Source organism: Trachemys scripta, chromosome 17, assembly GCF_013100865.1.
Source record: "Trachemys scripta elegans isolate TJP31775 chromosome 17, CAS_Tse_1.0, whole genome shotgun sequence".
NCBI classification, from domain to species: Eukaryota; Metazoa; Chordata; order Testudines; family Emydidae; genus Trachemys; species Trachemys scripta.
In genome coordinates, this window is record NC_048314.1 from 14,783,239 (window position 1) to 14,806,321 (window position 23,083).

Genomic DNA, 23,083 nt, shown 5'->3' on the forward strand with positions numbered 1-23,083 from the left:
TCTCCTCTCTTCCAAGCTGAAAAGTCCTAGCATCTTTAATCTCTCCTCATATGGGACCTGCTCCAAACCCCTAATCATTTTAGTTGCCCTTCTCTGAAACTTTTCTAATGCCAGTATATCTTTTTGAGATGAGGAGACCACATCTATACGCAGTATTCAAGATGTGGCTGTACCATAGATTTATATAAGGGCAATAAGATATTCTCCGTCTTATTCTCTATCCCTTTTTTTAAATGATTCCTAACATCCTGTTTGCTTTTTTGACTGCCGCTGCACACTGCGTGGACATCTTCAGAGAACTAGCCACAATGACTCCAAGATCTCTTTCCTGATTAGTTGTAGCTAAATTAGCCCCCCATCATATATAGGTGGGGTTATTTTTTCCCCAATGTGTATTAATTTACCATTATCCACATGAAATTTCTTTTGCTATTTTGTTGCCCAATCACTTGGCATTCAAAGTGTGGGCATATCATGGATTTATGTAGTGGCATTATGATACTCTGTTTTATTATCAATTCTTTGCTGAATGGTTCCTAATCTTGTTAGCTTTTTTGATTGCTGCTGCACACTGAGCACATGTTTTTCAGAGAACTAGCCACCATGACTCAAAGATCTCTTTCTTGACTGGCGACAGCTAATTTAGACCTAATCATTTTGTATCTATAGTTGGGATTATAATTTCCAATATGCATTACTTTGTATTTATCAACACTGAATTTCATCTACCATTTTCTTGCCCAGTCACTCAGTTTTGTGAAATCCCTTTGTAACACTTTGCAGTCTACTTTGGACTTAACTATCCTGAGTAACTTTGTATTATCTGCAAACTTTGCCACTTCACTGTTTACCTATTTTTCCACATCATTTATGAATATGTTGAACAGCATAGGTCCCAGTACAGATCATTGGGGGATACCAATATTTACCTCTCCAGTGAAAACTGACCATTTATTCCTCCCCTTTGTTTCCTATCTTTTAACCAGGTACTGATCCATGAGAGGACCTTCCCTCTTATCCCATGACTGCCTACTTTGCTTTAAACCCTCTGGTGAGGGACTGTGACAGGTTAGATCACAGAAACCCCCTTGGGAGCTGCCACCCGATGTGCCAAGACTACTTTTATTCCTGTTTTCCCTGCCAGCTCAGGACTCCAGCATCCTGTCTTGCTGAGCCAGACACTCCAGTCTGCTCCAACACAGACCCAGGGTCTGAATCACTTGTCCCAAAGCTGCAAGTTTACCTAAAAACAGTTCACAGTGGTGTGCTTGTCTTTAGCACTCAGATGCCCAACTCCCAATGGGGTCTAAACCCAAATAAATCCGTTTTACCCTGCATAAAGCTTATGCAGGGCAAACTCATAAATTGTTTGCCCCCTAGAACACTGATAGAGAGGTATGCACAGTTGTTTGCTCCCCCAGGTATTAATACATACTCTGAGTAAATTACTAAATAAAAAGTGATTTTATTAAATACAGACATTAGGATTTAAGTGGTTCCAAGTAGTAACAGACAGAACAAAGTAAGTCACCAAGCAAAATAAAATAAAATGCGCAAATCTATGCCTAATCAAACTGAATACAGACAATCTCACCCTCAGAGATGCTTCAGTAAGTTTTTTCTCAGACTGGACACCTTCCAGGCCTGGGCACAATTCTTTCCCCTGGTACAGCTCTTGTTGCAGCTCAGGCGATAGCTAGGGGATTCTTCATGATGGCTCCTCTCTCTCTCCTTTGTTCTCTTCCACCCCTTTATATATCTTTTGCATAAGGCGGGAACCCTTTGTCCCTCTGGGTTTCCACCCCCCACACACTGGAAAAGCACCAGGTTAAAGATGGATTCCAGTTCAGGTGACATGATCACATGTCACTGCAAGACTTCATTACTCACTTGCCAGCACACACATATACAGGAAGACTCACAGGTAAACACAGCCATCTGCAGACAATGGGAGTCATCAAGATTCCAAACCATCATTAATGGCCCACACTTTACATAATTACAATAGGCCCTCAGAGTTATATTTTATATTTCTAGTTTTAGATACAAGAGTGGTACATTTATACAAATCAGATGATCACACTCAGTAGATTATACGCTTTGTAAGGATATCTTACAAGAGACCTTTTGCATGAAGCATATCCCAGTTACGTTATATTCACTTTTTACCATATTTTTCTAAAACTATACCAGTTATATTATATTCACTTATTATCATGTTTTTATAAAACCATATAGACTGCACAACGTCACAGGGACTTTGTCAAAAGCTTTTGAAAGTCCAAATACACTGCTGACAGTATCCAAACAAAAGAATGAAAATTACAAGGGCCTATTGGGATTCACTCCTGCTGTTCTAAACAGTATAGACAAGAGCAGCGAAACTAACCAGATTCTGGTATATTTCATTCTGCTGCTGATGTTGGAGGAGATTCTGAGCTGCACCTCTCAAGAGTTGCAGCCTGGTGTTTAGTAACATTGGTTAAATATATGTTGCTGTTCTAATAAGATTTTTAACCTGACATGTTCTTGTAACGTCTCAGTACTTCACCCCCACCCCCACAATTTAATTTACAGGCACTCTTATCCTTTAATGCTTTGACCTCAAGTTAGGTTAGCACTAATTCCCAATAAATCATATGGTGCACGGCTAGATCTTTGGAATTGCTATCAAATATTTTTTTTCTTCACTCTATGAAGCTCTCCCTTCATATGCCAGCTGTTAAAACATAACAATCCACAAAACATCTTTCTATACACTTTCCCTTTGGGCAAATGTGTACTAATTACTAAAAACAAACCAACACTTCTGCTCATACGGAGGATATCACCGGAGCAGAAAATTAGCGTGTTGACATGTTTCACACTTTTTGAAGGATCTACAGAAAATACAAAATTTGCAATTTATACCAATACCGTAAATCAACATGAATTGGTACACAGTGTTCTACGAGAGCAGTGATTCAAATTGTAATTGTTGATGGTAACATTTTGGGGAAATTGGGCTACTACACAAACGTTTTCCTTGGTAACCTGCTATTTCAGGTTTGGTTAATCTTGTAGAATAGCTAAATGGTTCTATACATTCTCAGTAGGTAATTTGTGCATAAAGTTAGAGTTTGCAAATATTAAACGATGCTCTGAGAATAGAACTTGGCGTTTAGGAATTCCAGAATTGTAATCTCAGCTCTACCATTGACTCCCTTTGTGTTAAGTCACCTGGGGCTTGATTTTCAGAAATTCTGAAAATCCACAACCCCATTTAAAGTTAATGCCAATGGGGGAACTTCTAAAAATAAGGCAATTGTCCTCTGTTCTTCAATTTGCCTATCTTTTAAAATAGAGATAGTAGTTACTTCACAGGAATACCATGAGGGTATGTTGGTTTGTGATTTTAAAGTATATTGAAAATGAAAACAACTGTTTATGTTATTCTTAATAGGAAGAGAATCTCCAGGATTCTTAATACAAGAAAGGATAACAAAACCACGATGCAACCTAATTATCAAATTTAAATAAGAGTACAAACAATTAAAGCCCCATTTACACCAAGACAAAGTGCATGTCTACAGAGATGCACAAGTTTAATTTAGTGTGATTTTAAACCAATTTAGTAAAACTGATGCAAAAGGCTGCAGATACTCTTATTTTTGTTTATATAGGTTTATTTTGATTAGGAACAGATTTAAACTAAACTGAAATAAGCCTGTCTTAGGGGTTTGCACCTATTTAACTAATCAGGGACAAAATTTATATATAGAAAGAGATAAACCATAACTTTGCCAGTTACCTAAACCATATGATTCCCTACCACAATTTTATAATGGTGGTGGCCCATTTACACTGCAATAGGGCTAGAAAACAGACTCACCCCAAACTGAGTCAGACAACAATGTGCTGGCATAGGCTGTTCAATTTTAGATGGGCATGAAGAGCATGATTCAAAACCAAGGAGATTTCAAGAAACAGGGAGGCTTTTGTTGTATATATTTGAAAACTTATCTAAAAATCAGTTAAAACTGCTTTCTAAAGAAAGATTTCTTTAAGAATGTTAAGGCTACAATAGGTGAATAAAATGTTAAAATTTAAGTACGCGTTGAAGAGTGCCATTTAAAAAGGAAAAAGGATAGATTGGTGTTCTAAGACTCGGGTTTCTAATAAGCAGAACACTTGGCCCCGGTATTTCAGATCTTGAGAGAGGTGACTCAGCCTTCTAACTTTAATAAATTATGTATAAAAGGTAGTTCACTATAGGATAGTGAGTGGGGTATGCAAGGTCTTTCAAATGAAACCTTAAAAATCAACAGATCCTGTTTACTCTATGTAGACATAAAAGAACCCATGAAATGGTTTTATTTTTATAAAAAGAATAGGGGATTACCCTGGTTTCCTGGACTCAAATTGTCCTCCTATTGTTGTGCAATGCGCTGGGAATTGGCTGCTGCTCTCTATCCCAGGTATGGTGTGCTGGGGTGATGCTTATGCAGTCGTTTGGGATGAAGGACACTAAATAAATGTAAGATATAATAAAATAAAGCCAGCATGATTTTGCTGAGCACAGCAGTCAAGAGTTTCCCCTGGAACCATGAAATGCATTTAGGGGAAAGTGTCTCATATCACTAACCATATATGAACAGTCAAAGAGATAAGTTTATCTTTATGCATGCCCACGGCCATTTTCTGACATCCAACTCCAAAGTAAACTTCTCTGAAGCTGATTTTTTACATCCTTTTTCACTAGGAGCAGGTGGATTCAAGTCTGTTACTAGCTGATATGAAGTGGAGCCAGTCTCCTTATACAGAAGGAGCTGCAAAAAACTCTCTTAAGGTTAGGTGGTCGTGTCTTGAATCCTTTTCCGCAGTACTCCTTCCTAGGCAGTCATTTCCCATTTTGTATGGTTGCAACTTATTGTTCCTTCCTAAGTGGAGTACTTTGCATTTGTCCTTATTGAATTTCATCCTCTTTACTACAGACCATTTCTCCAGCTTGTCCAGATCATTTTGAATTTTAATCCTATCCTCCAAAGTATTTGCAACCCCTCCCAGCTTGGTATCGTCCGCAAACTTTATAAGCGTGCGCTCTATGCCATTATCTGAATCATTGATGAAGATATTGAACAGAACCAGACCCAGAACTGATCCCTGCAGGACCCTAATCGTTATGCCCTTCCAGCGTGACTGTTAACCACTGATAACTACTCTCTGGGAACAAAAAGAACAGGAGTACTTGTGGCACCTTAGAGACTAAAATTTATTTGAGCATAAGCTTTCGTGGCCTACAGCCCACTTAATCGGATGCATAGAATGGAGCATATAGTAAGGAGTATATATATATATATACATACACACACACACACACACACACACACACACACAGAGAACATGAAAAGGTGGGAGCTGTCCTACCAATAAGAGGCTAATTAATTAAGAGAAAAAACTTTTGTAGTGATTATCAAGATACCCAATTACAGACAGTTTGACAAGAGGTGCGAGAATACTGTGGAAGCACTTAACATGGGGAAATAGATTCAATGTGTGTAATGATTCAGCCATTCCCAGTCTCTATTCAAGCCTAAATTGATGGTGTCTAATTTGCATATTAATTTAAGTTCAGCAGTTTCTCGTTGGAGTCTGTTTTTGAAGCTTTTCTGTTGCAAAATTGCCACTTTTAAGTCTGTTACTGAGTGGCCAGAGAGGTTGAAGTGTTCTCCTACTGGTTTCTGAATGTTATGATTCCTGATGTCAGATTTGTGTCCATTTATTCTTTTGTGTAGAGACTGTCCAGTTTGGCCAATGCCCCTGGGAACAGTTTTTCAAACAGTTATGCACCCACCGTATAGTAACTCCATCTAGGTTGCATTTCCCTAGTTTATGAGAAGGGTATGTGAGACAGTATCAAAAGCCTTACTAAAGTCAAGAGAATTTTTTCACTTGACCAGAGCTCAGAGAGTCGGGAAGCATCTACCACTTCCCCCCTATCCACAAGACTTGTTACCCTGTCAAAGAAAGTTATCAGGTTGGTTTGACACGATTTGTTCTTGACAAATCCATGCTGATTGTTACTTACCACCTCACTATCTTCATTATCTACTTATCACCTCATTATCTTCTAGGTGTTATATCTTCCACTGTGTTTGTGGTAGGTGCTGTACAATGAGGCATCAATCCATCTGAGACTTTTTGATAATACTACCATAAATAAAGTCTAACTGATTTTTATTTGTATATAATATTTACACCGTGAAAAAAATCATGAAATACTTCTAATCTTTTGCAAAGTATCCGAAATCATTTGTAATATAAATGTTACAGAGTGAAACTGAAACGATCAGCAAAATTAAAATATAGTCATGTTCCAGCTAGTGTGTATGTACACACTGTCCTCTCCTGGATGAAATCAGAACTGCTCCGCTGCATGTCATAGACTCTATACTAGCAGTTAATGGAGAGTCCCCTATAGCTCAAGTGGCAGGGGCCAGTGCATTTAAAGGAAGAGACTTTGGGTCCTACCCTTGTCATCACTGTGAAGAGCTGAATGGCCACAACGTGCAGTATGGTGACGATAGCTAAGACGACCCTGTGCAACTGTTCTTTCTGAGGCACAGAGAACTTGTATTTAACACATTTTTATTTAAACATTGCATCACTAACACAACAGCAAACTGATCCTGGTGTTGACTGCAGCCTGCATCTCCTTGCAGTCCCAAACCCAGCCTTCTAAAAGGGAGAATGATGTACAGACTCTGCAACTGCACCGAACACTTGTACACATCAATAGCATCTGTCCCAAACAGACCTAGGAGTTCACAGATTTTTTACAATTCTCTCTGTTTTATAAGCAAATGTTCAGTTTGACACGGTTTCTATAAACCTAAGAACGATAGCTTGCCTTTGGCTTGAGTATGAACTGCAGAATCAAGCTCAGTATTTGCAGCTGGCAACACATGTACATGATTTACTTTGGGCCCCCAGATACTATGGTGCAACTCCAATCAATTCCAATGGGCACCCATGTGCATGAAGGCAGAACTCACCCTTAGCCTCTTTTGTTTACTGCACTGAAAGTCGAAATTTGAAGAAAGCAACAGCATTTTTCTTAACCAATGAATCTGTTTAGACTCTCTGAAGCTACACTAGATTTTCCACACAGAAGCCTCGGTCAGCGCTCATGAACAAGATCCCAGCAAAAATAAATGAATGCATCAAAGTAGGTGGAAAATAAAGGGAAAATATTTGTGCAAAATGCTGACCCACCAAAAGCACACAAAGCATTTGTTCAGTAGAAACGACGAATAATATAATCGGAGGCAAATTACCACGCATCGATTCAGATGCAAACTACAGTACAATAAAAGGTTCACACACACATTTCATGTTGGCAGAGGAAGCAGTTTCCAACAAGTCTAGCAGGGCTGCAATACTCTACAGGACTGTCACTAAGCAGCTATCCTATCTACTTGTTCAATGGTACATGAGATTCTCTTAGAGATATAAGAAATTATAAGCAGCTGAAGAGAAACATTTAGGTCTAAACCCATAATGCTTAATTGACTAGTAATAGTCATGCAAGCAGGAATAAGGAGAGGTCACTTGCTATCAACCTCCACAATGTGAGGACAAGAAACAATTGTTTCCTGTACCCCGCACATGGTATCCATGCAAATGATTCAAGAAATAGATTTTTACAGTATGATTGTCCGTAGCTGTTAAGGCGTGGAGTGTTCACTTATTTGACCAATGAGAGGAACTGAACTAAAGCACATAGCTCATCAGCATTATGTGTATCCAGCAAATTGTATTCACAATTTCAATACACAAGACAGACAAACGGTGTGGAAGTGAGGCACAGAGATGATAAGTGACTTGCCCAGGGTCATCCAGGTGACATGTGGCAGAGCCAGGAATTGAACCCAGGCCAACAAAGTCCAAGTCCAGTGTGTTAACCATGAGTTAAAACAAAAAATAATTCCATTTAGAAAACAAAGGCAAGATACTGTTGGGCTTCAGCTGATTCTGCAAACCCTTTGCACTTGTAATTCTTCTAGCCTCTTCAAATAAATAAATCGAGGAGTTTTATAGGAGCAAATCAATTGTAAAACTATCTTTTGACCAATACAGCAAGATTTGGGAATCTTAGTATTACAGATACGCAACATCTAATCATATTGAGCAGATAATACATTGAGAAAGACTGTATTAGATAATGGGAGTACTTGTGGCACCTTAGAGACTATAATATATCTTCCTAGTGTATTCTCCACTACATGCATCCGATGAAGTGGGCTGTAGCCCACGAAAGCTTATGCTCAAATAAATTTGTTAGTCTCTAAGGTGCCACAAGTACTCCTGTTGTTTTTGCGGATACAGACTAACACGGCTGCTACTCTGAAACCTGTGTTAGATAATGGATCCTGCCCCCAGCCACTTTATACTAGAACTCTGGATAAGCAAGTTTCGCTGCACAGGAAGGATTATTCAGTTTGCCTGCCATTGCTTTGCAATAAGTCTTTAAATCCTCTCAGATTCAAAGAAGGCATGTGAACATTTTGAACTGTAACATATACAGTAATAATAATGACATTTTATGCCTTCAGAATATTTGTACAAGAATTAATACAAATGTGTACACTATTTGTACAAAAATTAATACTCACAAACATCTCCTTGAATCTTACCTTGAACACAAGTTTGTTTGTTTGAAATCTATTCATGCCTGGGTATTTTTTAGTATTGTCCAATGGAAGAGAAATATTGGTTTCAGTTTTTGCTATGGTTCAATGTAGAGATTAAAAGGAAAGTTGTTCAAGTTTAATACCAGACCTGCTCAAGTATCCAAATACCAGTTTATGGACATCAGGTGTCCCTGCTGGAACAATGGAAGATACAGTCAACCTAGCATTTTGAAGTGTATCAGGTCCCATTAAAATCCTGTGGTATTCAGACTGAACTACACTTATGCTGTGTTAACTTAGTTGGCCGAAAAGGGAACTATATGCTCAACCTATATGACTTCCTCAGACTGTCTGCTGGGATTGGATATGGTACAGGCATTTTACAAAAAGACTACATAACTGCATATGTTGGTGCTTAGATACCAAGAATAAATGAGTATCAGAAACACCACATTAGATACATATAAAATAATTATAAAAATACATAGAGCACACTGAGGGCCCAGTCCAAAGCCCTTTTAACTTCCCAATAGGAAAAACTCTCGTTGATATCACTGGGCAGTGGCTATCTAGCACTTTTCATCCATAGGTCTGGAAAGGTTTTATAAAGCTGCCAATGGGCTTTGACTTACAAGACTTTAAAAGGTTTCAGGGTAGCAGCCGTGTTAGTCTGTATCCTCAAAAAGAACAGGAGTACTTGCATCCGAAGAAGTGGGTTGTAGCCCACAAAAGCTTATGCTTTAATAAATTTGTTAGTCTCTAAGGTGCCACAAGTACTCCTGTTCTTTTTGAGAATTTAAAACTCTCTTAAAAAGAGTTTAAAATGAAAAACATTGCTGGTCTTTAACAACACTACAGACTTTGGTAACATTTAAGACACTAAGAAATGCTACAAATTAATATGCTACACCAATTCATTTGGTGAACAATCTTATTCAGACCTTAAGCTGTTTGTACTGTGTTCTGAATGTGTTAACAGGCTGACAAAGATCTCAGGCGCCAAAGAACTATTCTGAGAGGGTGCCATAGTTTCTCAAGCGTAAAACAGCTTGCTGTACTTTGGACTGATCGCTGGCACAAAAATTTTCCTTTAAAGAAAACACAAACAAAGAAGACAACCACATAACAGAGATGTTATTAATTAGAAGACTGATAACTGGGATTCATTGTTACAGAGTTTCATAATAAAACTGATGGTGTGGATTGAAGTTTTGAATCATATAGCATATCATGTTATTTCCCCATGTAGTTATCCAACGTATTTTAATTTTATTTGTTGTTTTCCTAGAACTGTTGAGCAGAAAATAGTCTAAATCATAGCATCCCCAATGTGTCTAATGATGTGCACAGTACACGTGTGATACAGGAAATTCTGTTCTTAATGCAGCTCCATGAACAGAACCAGACAGCTATGCATTGCTTGTATCTACTTTTCTAATGTTTTAATAAGATCTAATCATAAGCATTTCACAACACAAAACATGCATTTCATACACAAGAAAAAACTGATTCTCAGTGTGTTGCCTTGTGTTCTGCTATTGGCGCAATAGAAAAAAAAATGTGAAGAACCAAGAACAATGGCAAAGCATATACCGTAGTTGCTCTTTTCCAACTAGAGTTGTGGGAGGAAATCTAACAGACATTTGCTTCACTTCCAGAAAGTAACAAATTCAAAAGGGCAAATGAATACTCTAAATGTCTGTTTAGCATAAACTGTGCCTGTAAACTAGATGCAAATTCTTTACAATCCACTTTCCAGCAGACTGCTATTCAGTGTAACCATTGATAAGCATAATTACAGTGATGGTAAAATATTAAGAGCGAATTCATTTGTTTAGTAAAGAGAATAATGCAAACATTTTAGCACTAGATTAGCACATTGCAACATACCATGGGTTAGGGGCAGTAGTGTAAAGTGGGATTCATAGGCCCGATCAGTCCATACTTCCATCTCGCTCCATGGAAAAAGTAAGCTTTACTAGCCCTTTTCCAGATTCCCTTCCGTTCCCTCCCCTCCCCAGCTATGAGGGCCAGTGTGCGAGGACTTGAGCCAAGGCTCGGTTTGAACAGGAGATGGAAGTAGCAGCCCTGAAGTGTCTGTTCTACCCTCATATGGCAACCCACAATGCAAATATCACAGAAAGCAACTCCTTATACCCCTTTATTCTTAGTTCTGCATAAGAAAGTAGGTCGGTTCATGACTGAGCCTTTAAGGAGTAAGTAATTAAATCCTTGCATGGAAGGTGCATGTACAAATCCTAATATCTCTTTATCAGAGTTGCAAGCACATCACCCACACGCTACTTGAAAGTCTAGCCCTGGAGAGTTTTAGCAGATGCTATTAAATATTGATGCTGTTATATGCTTAGTATTTCATGGCAATTTACTTGATGGGGAATTAATTTGTATATAGGGTAAATAATTCTTTGAACGAAGCTTGTCAAGAATATGGATTTTAACAGCATTAAGCAAAGACATCTTGTTACAGTCCCAAAATAGCCCCTCTATCATCACAGTATATTGATTTTAAATTTTAAAATTACAGTAAAATTGATGCTCTTTTGGTGGGATCAATTTTACTAACTGATACTTTGCCTTAGCAGAGCCACTCTTCATCGGTTTGAGGCTGTTCGAATAGTCAGGTCAGGACGGTCATGAGAACAGTATTCACAACAGCACCCTCTTTTTCCAGTGCTGAAGGGGTTATGGAATGGAAGTGAAATGTATGAAAACTGTGCCAATTTCATCTTATTCAGTAACTCTGTTTCCCCATGCATGTATTGCATCTACCCGTCATCTCTTGTCTTTTAACTTCTATTTTAAGCTTTTGGGGGATAGGGACAGTCATTTTTGTTATGTTTGCATTGGGCCTAACAGAATGGGGCTGGGGTCTGTAGGCGCTACCAGTATAATAAATAATAAAAACAGTAATAGTTATAATAGATGGCACTTTAGTGGTGCATAGCCCATTTGTGAGCCCTCCAACAAGGGTGAATTTCACCCAAGTTGAGAAGTTCATCTCCTAAAGGTTATGGAATGCTGTAGCTTCAATACTCCAAATTTGCCAAAGGCCAAAAAATTGGATCTTTCCCCACTTTAACCTCAGAATAAAAATTCCTACTTCAGCAATGCTCTTGTAAAACTAGCAGAAAGCAGTAGGCACCTAGATATTATAGGGACTGGTATCTTGTAAATTACATAGAGAGATTGCTCAAAAGCCTTTGAACTGTAGCTGGATTTACAACTTTTTTGCTTGGATTTAGGATGGGTTGGAGCACTTAGCTTTAAAACAAATGCATCAAAAAGGGAATATGTTTTTTAATTTTTGTATTAAAGAAATCTGACTTTGGAAGTTACAGTGAACCTTATTAAATACAGCAGTAGAGAAAAAATGCAGGCAATCTCTTAGGTTTCATGTAATGGAGAGAATAAACAGAGACCGTAATCTGTAATATTCTCCTCCCATACTAAGAAAATCCTGGTGCCTTTCATTCCCAACTTTATTTCCATTCTCTTGTACCAGTCACTGCTGTTGCACATATCTACATGTCTCTCTCAAAAATTATAAAACATACAGCTTTTGAGCAATTAAAAAAACCCATTTGCTTTTTGCTGACATTTGCCTAATGCAGCCCATATGCCTCTTTAGAGCAACACTGCCTGTAGCACCATATTGGTTTAGCTCTTTTTGCTACAATACTCCTACATCAAACTGGCCCTGATACTGTGTATCTAACAGCAGAGTTGTCCCGTGCTAGAAACCGACATCCCTGTGAGTGTTTATAATTTTATTCTGGGTCACATATTGTTAAGTGTTCAATTCATGGATCTATTGAAATGCACTCTTTGGTTCCTTAATGCTTTTGAAGAACAAAAGAATAAAAAATGGTTTAATACCACCAGTACAGTACCAGCAAAAACAACGAGGAGTCCTTGTGGCACCTTAGAGACTAACAAATTTATTTGGGCATAAGCTTTTGTGGGCTAGAACCCACTTCATCAGATGCATGGAGTGAAAAATACAGGAGCAGGTATAAATACATAAAAGAATGGGAGTGCTTTACCAAGTGTGTGGTCAGTCTAGCGAGATAAATCAATTAACAGCAGGATACCAAGGGAGGAAAAAGAACTATTGAAGTGGTAAGAGAGTGGCCCATTACAGACAGTTGACAAGAAGTTGTGAGTAACAGTAGGGAGAAATTAGTATTGGGGAAATAAAGTTTAGGTTTTGTAATGACCCAACCACTCCCAATCTTTATTCAGGCCTAATCTGATGGTATCCAGTTTGCAAATTAATTCCAGTTCTGCAGCTTCATGTTGGAGTCTGATTTTGAAGTTTTTTGTTGAAGAATTGCCACTTAGGTCTGTTATCGAGTGACCAGAGAGATTGAAGTAGGGTGACCAGACAGCAAATGTGAAAAATTGGGATGGGGGTGGGGGGGTAATAGGAGCCTATATAAGAAAAAGACCCAAAAATCAGGACTGTCCCTATTAAATCGGGACATCTGGTCACCCTAGATTGAAGTGTTCTCCTACTGGTTTTTGAATGTTATGATTCCTGATGTCAGATTTGTGTCCATTTATTCTTTTGCGTAGAGACTGTCCGGTTTAGCCAATGTACATGGCAGAGGGGCATTGCTGGCACATGATGGCATATATCACATTGCTGCGGTCCTGGAATTAATTTGCAAACTGGATACCATCAGATTAAGCCTGAATAAAGACTGGGAGTGGTTGGGTCATTACAAAACCTAAACCTAATTTCCCCAATACTAATTGCTCCCTACTGTTACTCACAACTTCTAGTCAACTGTCTGTAATGGGCTTCTCTCTTACCACTTCAATAGTTCTTTTTCCTCCCTTGGTATCCTGCTGTTAATTGATTTATCTCGCTAGACTGACCACACACTTGGTAAAGCACCCCCATCCTTTCATGTATTTATACCTGCTCCTTTATTTTTCACTCCATATGTCTGATGAAGTGGGTTCTAGCCCATGAAAGCTTATGCCCAAATAAATTTGTTAGTCTCTAAGATGCCACAAGGATTTCTCGTTGTTTTTGCTGATACAGACTAACCTGGCTACCACTCCGAAACTACAGTACCAGTAGGTTTTCTATTATTATTATTAGCTGGATTCCATCACCTTTACTCACATCAAGTAATACCTCACAACAAGTAGCATCTTGGAATTAATGGGGCTACTTTAGACTCTTTAGAGTAAGAATCTATTCAGTCTGAATATGGATTGCAAAGATCAGGTCTTAGGCTCATTTCTCATTAAGGAAGAAAAGGTTAGGGGCTGATTTCCCCCTTTTGAAAGTACATCTTACACATAAGGTGAAAAAATGTATTTACATTGTCGTAATGCCCAAAATGTGCTAAGTGCTTTCTAAACATAGTCCCTGTGATGGAGTGTAGTAAAGTTTCTTTTAATTACAAAATCAAAATCAGGATATGTGAAATTTGCATTTAAAAAAAAAAAAGTAACTGTAGATTAAGGTCAAAGTCAACCATCTTACTGTGACAAGAGAGCCATATGGTACTTCCAGCATTATTTTCCAGCAGTAGTAATGGATGCAGCAAAACAATTTTGCTCGACATAAATAATACAGAATATCCATAACAGTTCACTACTTTCACTGAAAATCATTCAGTAAGCTTGATTAGAACGTCAATATTATTAATGTCAATAATATCATCTTAGTTTAACTGAATATTGATGTTTTTCCTCTGTTTAGTGCTAATGAAATCTAGGAGGACACAATGATTTAACCTTCTATTGTTACATCATTTTATATCACCAATGTACAAACAGTGTGTAAAGCATCTTCCAATTTTCCATCACATCACATTATCCCACTTTTCACATAGTATTTTACCAATGAAGTCAATGTGTGGTTGAAGTGGATTCAAATACAAAGTATCAAATAGAGGTCCTGAGTCAGTATCACGTGAATGTCTTCTAAAAGTTTTAGTGGAGCTTGAAATAATTATTTTCATCATTACATTCCTGCAGAAACATCACCAAGGTCACTGGATGACTTGTGAGGAGAGGGGAGACTTGAGACTTCTTGCCCACAGGGATGAAAGAGCTGTTGACATAATTAAACCACCTCCAATGAGTGGCGGTAGCTATGTCGGCTGGAGACCATCTCCTGCATACATAGCTCTGGCCGCACCGGTGCTTTGCTTGGTTTAACTTATGTCGCTCAGAGGGGTGTTTTTTCCACACCTCCTGAGCAATGTAAGTTATACTGACAAAAGTGCTAGTGTAGACATAACAAGGATCTTTACACTGCTCTGAAAGCGCAGAGACACCTTAAAGTGAAAATACATTGTTTCTTGGATGACTCAGTTCATCTTTATGACGCTTTCCTCTTTAAAAGGACATTTGCTGAGAGGGGCCCAATCCTGCAAGTCCTCCTCATGCAGAACTTTGCTGACTTCATGAAACCTACCTTGCAACTTCTGAAAAATACTGGCTTTATGATTAACCTTTTCAGTAGCATAAACCAACAGTCTATGTAGAGAAACAGGGCATTTCCCCAATATACAAGAAAGGACACTTCTCTCCTGCATAGGTCTCCTAGAAACAGAAACTGGGGTGGGAGGAGGAATGAAATGAAGATGACAGCGCACTAAGCCAACAACTGGCCCTACTGCAGAAGCAGAACTTCTGCCAGGAACCCATCAGAAGCAGAATTTCACCTCTTTGGAGTTGAGGACTGAACACTTTCATCACTGTGGGCAAGAATCCCAAGTCTCCCCTCCCCTCACAAGTCATCCAATGACTTTAAAGATAGTTCTGCGGGGAGACAATGATGAAAATAATTACTGCAGTGTTTCTCAAACTTCATTACACCGCAACCCCCTTCTAACAAAAATTACTACACGACCCCAAGAGGGGCGACCGAAGCTTGAGCCAGCCCAAGTCTTGCCACCCGGGTGAAGAGGGGCGCGCTCGGGTGCAAAGCTGAAGCCCAAGGCTTTAGCCCCAGGCAGGAGGCCTGTAACCTGAGCCCCACCACCAAGAGCTGAAGCAGAAGCCTGAGCCCTGACACCTAGGGCTTAAGCCCTCAGGCTCGGGCTTTGGCCCTTGGTCCCAGCAAGTCTAACACCAGCCCTGAAACCTCATTAAAACGGGGTTCCAACCCACAGTTTGAGAACCGCTGAATTATTGCAATCTCCTCTAGTATTTTTAGTAGCCATTCACGTGACACTGAAAATGCAATAACTATTTTGTTTTGTATTGGAATCAACTCTGCTTGCAGAGAAGAACAAAGCTCAACAGTTCTGTACTGGGAAAGATGAACATATGAACACTTGGTCTTCCTGATTGGGAATTTAGCCTAAGGATCTGAACACAACCCACTCATCTACAGCTGGTGGTGCAAGCAAACTAACACATAGAAAGGAGAGTGAGCATTGCTAAGTTAAGCATGGCATCTACATTTCTTATATATATATATATATATATAAACAAACAAAAATCATCCAACAGTTGTAGTGTGTGCTTTAAAGAATGCTGGAACGCTGCCCTGGAGACCTTACTCAGGCTGAACTTATTAAGACCACTCACATGAGTAAACGGCTGAAGAGCAAGGCCCATGATCTTTTACACTTATGAATATGCTTTGGCTAAAACAGTGGCACAGGAAACAAGGGCAGAATGACAAGTTATCTCCAAAATTAACAAACAGTAATATCACAAAGAATCCAAACAAAGTAAGGTTTTACAACCTAATTAAAACCACAAATCTTGTACAAGTTAATGCTATTTGGTATTTATCACAATAAATATATACTGTTATTCTACTGCACAATAGATACAGCAAGATAAACTTAACTTTCATCAATTTATCCTTTTTCCATATTAAAGAGAACATTGAAAAAGATTAAAACTTAGCAAAAATAAATGCCTACTAAGATTCTTTCACTGCACCTAAAAGCATAAACTGCAAATATATGGAGTAGCTAAAATAGCTTTTCTTCAACATTTTAAATTCCCTTTACTTTGTACTTCTCTTAATTTACACAGCAGAAAATCATGTTTTATGAATATTTAGACCAAATGCTCTAAAATCTCAAGCAATACTTTAAGAAATGGCAGTCTTAAAAAATTAGCTTGTTTGCATACATTTGCCTAACAGAGTGCTTAAGATTGTCTTTCCAGAAGAGGATTATAACAAAAGCATTCTTTGTTGTATTATTATTACTGGTAATGTAAATCCCAGAATACAGAGTCAATCAATTTTAACTGCCCAAAAGGGGGGGGAGGGATAGCTCAGTGGTTTGAGCATTGGCCTGCTAAACCCAGGGTTGTGAGTTCAATCCTTGAGGGGGCCACTTGGGAATCTGGGGCAAAATCAGTACTTGGTCCTGCTAGTGAAGGCAGGGGGCTGGACTTGATGACCTTTCAAGGTCCCTTCCAGTTCTAGGAGATGGGATATCTCCATTATATTTATTTATATTTAAAACTGGAAGTAAATGACAAATCATCTATTTCTTGCATGCTGCTCAAGGACAGCCACACCAGTCTTATACTAAATGGGTAATTCTTAGATGAAGTGAGATTTTTGCCTCTTAAAAAAAAAAAAAAAAAAAAAAAGAAGTGAAATACCATAGTGACTAAGTTTCTCAGAAATGCTTATGCAGAACCAGATCTCAGTAATATATAAAGTAGTAGGTGAAGCCTGTCATATGCAAAACAACTGTTTCACTGTTGTAGGCAGATAACCAGCAACAGTCTTACCAAAAAAAAAAAAAAAAAAAAAAAGAAGAAGAGTAGATTCAGGTGAAATAATCCTCAAAGGCTACTGACTAAGAGAAACTCAGTGACCTCCATGGATTTTGCAGCCTTAAGCACAGATTTTAACACCTAAGGGACCATTACAGCCATTCAGTCTGACACCTTCTATTACACAGGCCAGTGATCCCAACAACTTGTAGTGAAACTAGAGCATCTCTTTTAGAAGATCATCCAATCTTGATTTAAATATTCCATGTGACCCCTGGTAATCTGTTCCAAGAGTTGATTATCCTCACTGCTAAAAATGTGTCCCTTATTTCCAGTTTGAACTTTCCTGATTTCTGCTTCCATCCATTAGATCTTGTTATGCCACTGTCTGCTAGGTTAAAGAGCCCTCTACCTTAGGAAGCTCTTCCCTATTATGAAGAGGAAGTAAATCCTCTTCCATCATCATATTACTAGGTGGGAGTTACTGATCACTACATATTGCAGTTAGGGAACTTGAGCAAGGCTTCACAGGATACCCCACAAATCCCTTGGTGTTTTAATATGGGGGGGGACTATTCCCCAGATGAATAACAATCATCCACGAGTAATTTGAAAGGGTACATTGGTTTGAATTTATCAGATACTCTTCTTTGCTGGCAAGGGAAAGAAATGGACCAATGAACCAAACTGAACAAGGGAAGAAAATAAATACATGGGTGTGTACACACATGAAGGGGGGAGAGAGAAAAGAGAATTTCATCTACCCAGACCTAAATGGCCAGCCTCCTCTCCCACAACAATGAGGCAGCGGGCAGGAATTTCCTTAGTGCTCTCTAGCAGTCATAGTGAAACTCCCCCCCCCCATCCCCAACAACAGCATTTTGATTTAAAGTTTTTAGAAACCTCTACGTCTGGTCCAAAGGCTCCCTTGACACTGTTGCTTCTCTCAGACAGGACATGGGAAAATAAACAGTTTATTTTCAGAAGCTCTAAACCCCACTCCCAGAGAATGGGTTGTGTTTCAGTTTTCACATCAGGCTGATATTTTACCTGGATAAATTGACCTGGCACAGGCCAAGTATCCAGGGCAGTGCCACAGAGCCAGTATCCATAATCTTCCAGAGCCTGTAGGACCAAGCAAATGTTGTATTGGACTGGGTTAACAAAGTGTTTCTGGAGACTGCACTCGTGGGAGAAAAATCTATGTCTCTATACCTCATAATCATGCTTGCCCTTGTCCTTTAATGCAACTTCATAACCTAATTAATAAGAAGTCATTAATAAACATTTTAACTTTTGTAGCAAAGTGCTATGTTTCTGCTATGCAGAGGATCTCAAACTGCTCTATAAAGGTGGAGAAGTACTGTTATCTCCCTTTAACTAACAGGCAAACTTAGGCACAAAGAGCTTAAGAGACTCAAGGCAGGTAATACAGAAAGTTCAAGGTAAAGCCATGGAGCCCCATTCCTTTCACTGTATTATTGCATATAAATGACATTCACAAACATCAGTTCTCTAGCAAACATAACTAGGCATATATACGACACTATCACCATTGTATCTCAGCACCTAATATACAAAATACTGCTCACTAATGGTCAGCTCCAGTTCCCATCCAAGTCAGTGGGAGTCTTTCCATTGACTTCAATGAGAGTTGGATCAGACGATAAGGTCTCAATCCTGCAAAAACCAACCAAAAAACCTACTTACTTATGTGTTTAACTTTATGCACTTCACAGTGCATAAAGGTAAGAACATGTGTTAGTCTTTGCACTATCGGGACTTAATATAGGATTTACAGGACTCTACACATACGTAGCAAAGCCTGTTGCAACAATGGTAGGATTTTAAAGAAATTAGTAAAAGATCAAGTAACTATCAGTATACATATACAGAAGGGTGCTGTGGTAAGCCTGTGTGATCGGTTATTTTTGGATTAAATATGGAATGTATATACAAAGGATAGAAAAAATATGTTCTTAATGCAGTACCAGGAATGGAACTATGCTGTTCATGCATTTCTTTTTTTCCTCCCTAATAGAATCTGAATGTAAAGTATTGCCCCACAGAACGCAAATGTATTAGTCCCAGTCTGTTAAGGGTGATTCTGCCCTTCAGCCTTTTTTCTTTTATCTGTGGTTTGATTTTCTGATTATTTTAAAAACTCCTCTTATCTGAGGGAGCCTCTCAAAGTCTATTACGGCTTACACATTAGGCCCAGACTGTTTAATTTAGCCCTAATACCCTGAGGAAGCTTCAGGGTAGAGTGATTCATATAACCCCTTCTCTGAAGCCAACATGATTAAAGAATCAATCCCATCCCCAGCTGGGAGGTTAGATGAGTGATTTGCCCCCAGAAAGAAATTAATACTGCTCCACTGACCGGCAGGCTTCAAGGACAGCAACTTCCCTACACATTTTGAACACAGAAAAATGGTGAGGACTACATTTTGTGACCCTAATTCTAAAATAGACTTCTTGATTTTCTCTGCTTCTGTACCTTATGCTAAATAGCCCAGGATGCAAAAAAAATCTCTTCTTTGGCTTCCCATTACTCTGTCAACATCTCAGGTGATGGCTTTATGCCTAACCAAAGACTACTCCCTAAACCCACCAGAAAAGCAATATTACATCAAGCCAATACAAATTTCTGTACCCAATCTGGATGAAAACCCAACAAAAAAATCACATGAAAGGGAAGGTCTTGACCTTTGATTTAATTGAGTTCAAATAGTAGTTAAGGTGGTGACTACTGTGCTGTTTCCGGTCATTGTATAGCTCAGATGAAGTGTATAATAACGAGCTGAAAAATCTCACCTCATAAAGAACAGTCCAGAGAGGGCCTATGTTACATTAGTCCAGGGGATGGCAACGTTCGGCACGCGGCTCGCCAGGGTAAGCACCCTAGTGGGCCGGGCCAGTTTATTTACCTGCTGACGCAGCAGGTTTGGCCGATCGCGGCCCCCACTGGCCGCGGTTCGCCATCCCGGGCCAATGGGGGCGGCGGGAAGCGGCGCGGGCCAAGGGATGTGCTGGCCGCGGCTTCCCGCCACTCCCATTGGCCCGGGATGGCGAACCGCGGCCAGCCGAACCTGCCGCGTCAGCGGATAAATAAACTGGCCCGGCCCGCTAGGGTGCTTACCCTGGCGAGCCGCGTGCCGAACGTTGCCAACCCCTGCATTAGTCAGAAAGACATAGTATGAACCAATGAACATGTTTCTAAAGTGGCAATCACAGTGGCATTTGTGTGCCATGTTCAGAATTAAATATATTGCTAAACATGTTCCAACAATTCTGTAGTTCCAGTCCATGTTACTCAGGAGATCTTTAATTGTTTATTCTGTTGGAAACTTTGCTTGCCCTTTCTTCTGTTCTCTTGTCTACTAGAGTGAGGGAAGGCTTTTGCTAAATGACAGGTCATGCATTGCATTGTAAAGATTTGGAGACTCATCAGGCTCTCCCATGGGTATGCGTTTCATAGCTGCAGATCCATTACTGGAAATGCCCTACTCCCAACACCAGAGAGTTTCATCTTCCTCTCTGCCAACCAAATTATCCCTGTACAGTATAGCTGGCATTGTGGTTCATGAAAGGAGAGAAAGTTTTTTTTTTTTTTAAAATAGCTAGATCCCAACCCATCAAGGGATTTGAAAATAAGGATCTGGACCCTTCAGCTGGATCTAAATTTAAACAGGGAGCCAGTACTGTGTACATAGGGCTCACGTAATATGCTTTCTTATTGCATAACAGACAGGCTGTTGCACCTGCCAGCACTTCCATGCAGCCTTCACTTTTATTGCACTGGTCTATCTTGCAGGTGATGAATGACTGGATCAGTGTGGCGAGGCTCTCCTCTGAGAAGAGCTGACATGATCATCTGACCTGATGATGATGGAAGCTTTCAGAAAAGAAGCAACTAAACTAGCGTTTATTATTTTTTCTAGGTTATTAAAATTTTGTTTAGCTTTATCTTCACCAGAAAACTGAAAACAAGAATTAGTAAAATTTTAACTACAGTTACATACCAAGGTGAGAACATTTGCCAGAGATTATCTTCTGAGAAACTCACAAACGACGTGTTGTCAAATTTTAACACAAGCTATAGGAAAATAAGGGATATTGGCCTACACGCACACAGATTTCCCTCTCTTTCTCCTTTCCTTTTATGCTTCTTCCTTGACTATGCATAAAGTATTACATCCAGAAGAGGAAAGTTGGTATGGTTGAACAGACATTTACGTAGTTTGATGTCTGCCATTTTATATACAGCCTGTTTTACTTTTGCTACAGAAGCAAAGAAAAATCTTGGCTACACATTCCTTAATGAACACAGCTCTTATAAACCTTGCCTGTGACAGAGCAACAGCCCTCATGTGGGCAAGAAATATTTCTCCTTGCTCATTTAACTTTTGTTTTAAAAAAAAAAAAAAAGCGTGCTCATTCATTTGCTTGCGGCTGCATGCCAATTTGGTGGGTTTTTCTGGTGTTTCTTTAAAATACAACAGAAATGTATTAAAGCAGAAGTTAATGTTTTTAATATTTATGAGCTAATATAACTCACTGAGTAAAAAAATCTAATCTGTTCTTTTAAAACTTTGTTAGATAAGCTTCACAAAATTCTAGGTATGAAATAGGTAGATGGCAAACTGAGAAAAAAAACAGTGCACAGACTTCTGGATACAGCTCTTGTTTTCAGATTTGATCAAATATTCATCCACAGTGAATAAGGAAGTAAAGTATAACTGCAGAGCTAATTCAAGCTAATAAATCACCCATATATGAATATTACATGCAAAAACCTATGGAAAAAGAAAATAAAGGTTGCAAAATCAAGCCCTTGAATGTTAGAAAATTCCAGAATTAAGATTGCTTGTGCAATATTAATTCTGCCCCCATGTGCCTAAACATTATGATTAAGGCCACAGGCACCAAATTTTCAAAGTGCCGGGGGCTCTGCCCCAGGCCCTGTCCAAACTCCACCCCTTCTCCCAAGGCCCCACCCACACCCTGCCTCTTCCCATGGTGTTTTACAGATGGGGAATTGAGGCATAGAGATTAAAATTAAAAATTTCCATTAATTTTGGGTGCCCAATCTGAGACACCTCGGAACTTAAAAAAAGAGTACTTAGTATTATAAAGTAATTTATATGTTCAAAGCACAGCTCCCATTGATTTCAGTTGCAACTGCGGGTGCTCAACACTTCTTCAAATCAGACCCCAGAGTATCAAGTTGGACTTCCAGAAAATAGGAACACACTGTGATGGGTTGTCACACACAAACAGCGACCACCTGTGACAAGTCTGGTTGACGTAATTTACTTAGCATGACATGGGACATCTGTGGCAGGAGCCAGTTCTCCAGGGCAGCATTCAATTGCCTTAACCTGAGGCCATCCTTTTTCTTTCTGTCATCCCCTGCCCTCTTAACTACACAACTTCCAACTTCTGCAACAAATGAGTTAGAGTCCTAAAGACAACAGCCTCTTTTACGGCATCACCCTCATTATCTACAGAGCAGGTCCATCCTGTGTGTTGAATGAGGCAAGGGTCCTGTGGAAAAAAAAGTTGTATGTGATCATCTAACTAAAGACTGTATCATAATGCATCCCTAGCACAAAGGCCACCTGTCCTTCCTCCCCCATCAAATTTCAAGTCCCTGCTCCAAAGGGGGC

At 39.2% G+C, this 23,083-nt stretch overlaps 1 protein-coding gene across 16 annotated transcripts in view; it reads right to left on the reverse strand.

The window, feature by feature from the left end:
* FNBP1 (formin binding protein 1) overlaps window positions 1-23,083 on the reverse strand; it is a 150,144-nt gene that overhangs the window by 118,371 nt on the left and 8,690 nt on the right. The window contains exon 1 of one of the 16 annotated variants that reach the window (XM_034793270.1): window positions 4,382-4,405. The exons of the other annotated variants lie outside the window; for them this stretch is intronic. The gene's annotated coding sequence lies outside the window, so the exon portion shown is untranslated. Of the gene's footprint in view, window positions 1-4,381; window positions 4,406-23,083 lie in introns of those variants that run through there. 16 annotated transcript variants of the gene reach the window in all.